We start from the raw sequence: 6871 nt of genomic DNA, 5'->3' as shown, positions 1-6871 counted from the left end.
AAGCCATCATCTGATGGCATCTGCCATAACATGCTAAGCATGGCTTCTGAAACCTCATGTTTAATTACACAGCCAAGACAATGAAAAGACTCAATTAATTAAAGTTTTCTTAAATATTGTAAGAAAAAACTCCACACTTCAGTCTACAGGGAACAGCTTCTGTTTTTGACAGTCAGTGACCTCCTGACCTTGTAAGCTCCTCCCCTAATTCCATTTAAAGCAACACTTTCACTTTAAAGATTAAGAACATGCTTGTTTTTGACAGTACATTTACATTTGTTGTTTGTTGTACATTTGTTAATGCTTTAAAAATGTAGAGGGTTTCACACAATCTATCTATCTATCTATCTATCTATCTATCTGTCTGTCTGTCTGTCTGTCTGTCTGTCTGTCTGTCTGTCTGTCTGCCTGCCTGCCTGCCTGCCTGCCTGCCTGCCTATCTATCTATCTATCTATCTATCTATCTATCTATCTATCTATCTATCTATCTATCTATCTATCTATCTATCTATCTATCTATCTATCTATCTATCTATCTATCTATCTATCTATCTATCTATCTATCTATCTATCTATCTATCTATCTATCTATCACACAGAACTCCATTACCCATCATCACCTCTCACTCCTGATGCGCGTTCAGGCAGGGGGCGGAGCTTTGCGGCTCATGTGGAGGTGGTGAGAAAGCGGACAAGTGCGGACAAAATCCAACTGGCAACTAGACGCCGCGATTTTCAATTGGGGGACTTTGACATATCATGGAATTATACGAGGAATCCCGGCCGGAGCAGTTCTGCCGCTGACCCCCATCGCCAGCGCTGTGTTCCCGACACGGTCTCCTTCTGAAGAAGGTAAAGTTCTTGTTGAACTCTTGCTGTTACTGTACTGCGATAAGAGAGACACGAGCGTCAGGCAGTGGATGTTTGACTGATGCGCCTGTCAGTGAGAGCAGAACGGAAGTTTGACAGCGGGTTACAGTGTATCAATGACGGCGTTCGATGCTTTGATTGATGTGGACGCGCTTAGAATGGAACACATTCTTAGAATTTTAGAATTTAGGACACAATTCAGTGGAACATTGTGAAGTGCTGCTGAAGGACACGGCAGGTGGACTACAGCAGCCTTCAGCGGATACAGTCACTGAAAACACAATATTCTGCGTCAGGTTTAAGGCTCATAGTGTCTTTCAGGAATGGAGTTTAGGCACTGAAGCAGTTTGTTTCGTAAAAAACGCATTGTTCACTTCGAGGCTGGTGGATTCTGATTGGCGGTTTATTATCACCTGTCGAATTAGGCTTTTAGGTTTGATCCCAGCGCACGTCTGGGTTGCATTTCTCAGTGGGAAACACTTTATTTTTCCTTATAGTGAAACTGTATGTATTGAGGTAAAGTTGGTTTTATATTCACAAATTCAGAGTTTCTTAATAATATTATATTTTTTAGTATTGAGTTAAAGTTTTATAATAGCACATTGGTTCAGTGACAACTTGTGACATGCCCCATTGCTCCCTACAACTGAGGTAAAGTTGGTTTTATATTCGCTCATTCGTTCAGTGACAGCTTGTGACATGCTCCCTATATTGTTTACCATGGTGCTGACTTCAAAACAACATTAGCACTATTTAACTGTGAACAGTGTTGTACCTTGATAGCCATTGGCTGCTAATATGATTTACTTATTTACAATTTGGCAAGGATACTTTTCTGAAATTATATTATTGAGGAGAAATTCAGAATGTGCACATATAAAACCAACTTTTTTCTCAATCTTCTTATATTGTTTACCATGGTACTTTGAATATTCGGTCTGATATCCCATGTAAGACTTGAAAGCAACATTAGCACTATTTATTTTACAGTGAACAATGACTAACTTTGATAGTCATTGGCTGCTAATTTAATTTAAAATATTTTTGTGAATTTATGTTTTTAGGGAAAAAAGTGTGCATGTGTGAATAAAAAAACAACTTTACCTCAACACATACAGTTTCTCTGCAAAAAAAAGTGTTTTACCTCAGTAATTTCACTAAGTATTCTTTGCAAATTCTAAATAATGATCATATTAGCAACAAATGACTATCAAAGTACAATACAGTCAAACAAATAGTGCTAATGTTGTTTTCAAGTCATACTTGCCTATGACTGAATATTCAAAGTACCATGGTAAACAATATAGGGACCATGTCACAAGTTGTCACTGAATGAATGTGCCAATATAAAACCATCAAAAACGTGTGTTGTGAGGCCTCCACGTTAAAAACCCCACACAGTAAAATAATAAACTGGAGTCAGTGTTTCAGGGACAGCCCACATACATCTGTTAATTCAGATATACATTTACATAATATTTCTGTTTGGAACTTTCTAAAAGATTTACTAATGCCATGCTTTTCACTTGACAGGAAAATCACAATGAGTCTGTATGCAAGACACAGCTGGAACAAATGTTCCCAGTTCACTTAATCTTCCTTGTTTTTATCTTCCTTGTAAACATTTTCATGTTTACTTTATCAAGTTTTTATAAAATTGAAAGACAGACAGTTTTTTTGGCCATCCATCCTAATTAGATGTTTTATTATGTTTGTTTGCCCATCATAAATCTGTGGTGTTTGAAACTATGGTTGTATAGATAGATAGATAGATAGATAGATAGATAGATAGATAGATAGATAGATAGATAGATAGATAGATATGTTTAAAGGGCTAGTTCACGATAAAGTCAAGAAGGGATACAGCTGTGGATACTCACCTCAATATAGCATATTTTTTGTGATGCTGTACAACAATAATTATTATCTTTACATTATTATGAGGTTTAGGGTTAGGCTGGGGGAAGGCATTAATAAAATACATCTCAATGGGGTAATTGAATAAATAATATAAATAATACTTGGTATCATTTTTCTTTTTATATTTCTGTGATGTTTGAGGTTTGGGCTGGGGTAGGCATTAATAAAATACAACTCATAGGGTAATTTAACAAATAATATAAATAATACTTTGTATAATTACTGTTTTTACGTTACAGTGATGGTTGGGCTTAGGTTTGGGCTGGGGGTAGGCATTATTGAAATACAATTTAATGGGTAATTTAATAAATAATATAAATAATACAATGTATAATTACTGTTTTTCCATTACTTTGATGGTTGTGTTGAGGTTTGGGCTAGGGGTTGGCATTAATAAAATACAATTTAATGGGTAATTTAATAAATAATTTGAATAATACTTGATATAATTACTGTTTTTACGTTACTGTGATGGTTGGGTTTATGTTTGAGCTGGGGTAGGCATTAATAAAATGCAATTTAATGGGTAATTTAAGAAATAATCTAAATAATTCTTGTTAACCTACATTCACAGCTGTATCCCTTCTAGCAACAACTCTAATTCACCCCAAAAAATAAAAATGTAATTAATCTTTGATATTTGTTGTTGTTATTGAACATGAAAAAAGGTATTTTGAATAATGCTGAATACTAGTAGGCACTGATATCCATAATGTAGGAAAAACATATGGATTTAAAAAAAAAAATCTTCTTTTCCTTTTGACAGATCATGTGAAGGCTGAATAATAAAGAAAAATTTTAAAGCATTTGTTATATAGGAAATAATGTATAATTGTGTCAAATTTACATGAACCGCAGTCAGTTATTGTTATCATAGGCCTCTAATGCGTTATAGTTCATACGCTTATGTCATTTCAGAGTATACAGCCACTAAGTAAGGGATAATGTACAGCCATGAGGTCATCTCACTTTTATCTCTCATTTTATCACTTGATTATCCCATTACTTATCAAGTAACTAAATAAAAAGCCATTATAATATTGATCTGAGCATTCTTTTATTATGCCAAAAGAGCTCCGTTTCCAGGATGAGCGGACAGTTAAACAGTTGCCTTTGACTACAGTCATTTTTCATAAAGTTTGAATGCCATTATCAAATTCATAGAAAGCCATGCAATAAAAAGTAAACATTTGCATTATTAACACAAGGCCATGATGTGCTTTATTAATGGAGGTTTTTACAGGTAGTACATGTTTACTTTTCAAATATTAATTTGTCTTTATTATCAGGCAAAGAAAACATTATTCCATTCTTTTCCAATAGCACCTGTTAAGATAAAGGCAGATATTATCTCAACAGTGTCAACAGTGTGTTTGTTTGTATTACTCTGATATACAATATATATGTATATTGACCATCTGTGCAGTCTGTTCTTATTGATGCTCACGTCTGTCATTGATTGAACTGTAGGCTTCGTCTCAAGCTGATTATAACATTGACTCAGAGTAAGATCACTGTGGATTAGCTTGAACTGACACAAAATGGTATACTATCAAAAAAAAAAAAAAATATGTATTTTCTGCTCAAACTGTAAATTATGCACTTTATAGTATGCATCTAAAAAAGTATAATCATATTCATTTGTTGCTAAAATATAGCTGGAATTGACACGTAACGTATTTTATTGTATAGTAACTAAAAATATGTAATCATATTTAAATGAGTTTATTTATTGTATATAGCTATAACTGACACATAAAATATGTAATTTATTTTATGATATCTATAAAATATAATCATATTTAATTAAACAAAAAATTTGATGTGTGAATATAGCTGGAAATATGTATTTTAATGTGTAGTATCTAAAAATTATAATCATTATTCAATTTAATTATTATTATGGCCACATCACCCTGCAGCCCACGACCATGAAGCTAAGCAGGGCTGATCCTGGCGACCAAGACCAAAACTAGGTTGCTGTTGGAAGTGGTATTAGTGAAGCCAGCAAGGGCGCTCATTCTGTGGTTTGTGTGAGTTCTAATGCCCCAGTAAAGTAAAAGGGACACTATACTGTCAGTGAGTGCCGTCTTTCGAATGAGACATTAAACCAGTGAGACGTGTAAGCTCGGTGTCCTGGGCAAATTCCCTCCATTGGCCTTTACCCATCACGGCCTCCCAATCATCCCCATCCACTGCTATAGTTACAGCCATAGCGCCACCTTCTGACATAAGGAAGTTTGACATAAATTGGTGATTTTTTTGTTTTGTTTAAATTGTTACTGTCCACTGTTCTCTGTCATCCTAAAGCCTGGTTTATACTTCTGCGACAAGTGACCGGCGTAATCCACGGCGCATGCAACGCGCGTAGCTGTGCATTTATACTTCTGCGCGCTGTCTCTGTCTGCATTAACACTTCCGAAACGCTAGTTGGCAGTGAGGTGTAAATGTTCCTCTGTGTCGAGTTTCTTCGCTGCTGTTTTGCTTTTCCTTTTCACTTCCGGGATGTACAAGTGGCTCAAACTCGCTCATTTTGAGGCAGGAACCGGCGGACGTGCAACAACTTTAACTATGAGGTAAACACAAAACAAAACTTTCAATTCGGAGCTCTATCACGGGACTCCACACTTGTAAACAATCACTCCATCAGGCTCGCACCATACACGCGGCTCTCTTTCCCACCCAGACTCGTCAGCACTACCAAGCCGACCAATCCCAGAGCTTGTGCTACACTTCGTTGCGACGTGTAGTTACATTTTTTGAGAGGTGCACGTCAGAGACGCAGACGGCCACGGCGAAGGGCTATGCATCAGCGCCGTAGCATACGCCGTCAGTTGATGCAGAAGTAAAATCAGCCTTAAGGCCACTGTGTGGCGGAGTGCCCAGGTGCGAGGTCCCTTTCATTACTGCTTGCAGCTTTAACGTTTGAATTGGTTTTGTACAGAAATTGTACATTAACACAGTGAAAACCCTTAGACAGTAGACAAAAAACATAATCGCATTAAATAAACATGCATGCATGACAGCACTACGCAGATCTGTGTATACATATTTGTTTGCCAGCCATGTTTTAAAGTGTATGCATATTAGTGTATTGGTGCAATGTGTGTATGTAACAGTCACAGTGTATTTCTCAGTCCTACACTGTGACATTTACATTCATATTTTATTCTATTTCAGTTATTGGTGTATAATTTCAGGTAACAGCAGTGATTTTCCACAGTAATACTGCTATGCCATGCACACAACATTACATAAAATACATCAATAACTTTATCTTTGCATATAGCATAACCAAGACTCAAGGCTCTCATATTGACCCTAACACATTATTTTGCATTAAAGGACGCACTTAATATCGAATACTGATTTTACAGCTATTACAGAAGACCAATGTGCTGCATTAAGTGACTCTTTAGAAACATACAAAACAATACATAGCGAAGAATGTGCACATAATGAAGTGTCCTTTCAGCAGTGTTTTCTAAAGTGTTTCTCATTATCCACCCATACAGCGCGAGGACCTTGGATTTACATGCTTGCGCTGTCAAAAACTAGGCCATCTCAAAATGGCAAATTCTCATTTTCTGCAATTCATCCCAATGGCCCTCATGCTATTATTGTCTTGCTATCTCCATGTCTAATGATAACCTACATGTAATGTCTAAATACAACAAATTAAGGACAAATATATACACATTTTTCAGTTCCCATAATGCTTTGTGTGAATTATGAATGTTACTTCTGATTAGGACTGCACAATACTGGAACAATCTAACATTGCGATATTTTTTTATTCTGTGAAATATATTGCAATTATGAATACAAATATAACTAGATGACCTGAATAACTATTGGGGAAAAATTTTATAAAAAATATATTTAATTTAAGTCTGATCGGGATGATTCTGTAGGGGAGTGCATCTGCATAAAATATCATAAACAATCAACAAGCATAGACAACCCAGCTTATTCTGCAGTTTTTAACCCACAGTTTGTGCAGTTGTATGAGAGTAAGCCACCAGACCATTTGGTTTGCTTATAAGCACACATTTACAAGACTAAAACCTAAACCTGAACA

The 6871-nt window shown here is 35.9% G+C and overlaps 1 protein-coding gene across 50 annotated transcripts in view; it reads left to right on the top strand.

Moving 5' to 3' along the window:
- The first annotated feature begins 668 nt into the window (after nt 1–668).
- Nucleotides 669–6871, top strand: part of itpr1b (inositol 1,4,5-trisphosphate receptor, type 1b) — a 246205-nt gene continuing 240002 nt past the window's right edge. For all 50 annotated transcript variants that reach the window (XR_015502790.1, XR_015502791.1, XR_015502786.1 and 47 more), the window contains exon 1: nt 669–852. The gene's annotated coding sequence lies outside the window, so the exon portion shown is untranslated. The remainder of the gene's footprint in view (nt 853–6871) is intronic.

Source organism: Danio rerio, chromosome 11 (genome assembly GCF_052040795.2).
Source record: "Danio rerio strain M-AB ecotype USA chromosome 11, GRCz13ab, whole genome shotgun sequence".
Taxonomy (NCBI): Eukaryota; Metazoa; Chordata; class Actinopteri; order Cypriniformes; family Danionidae; genus Danio; species Danio rerio.
Note: the sequence above shows the minus strand (reverse complement) of the source record. Positions and strands in the feature narration are given on the sequence as shown.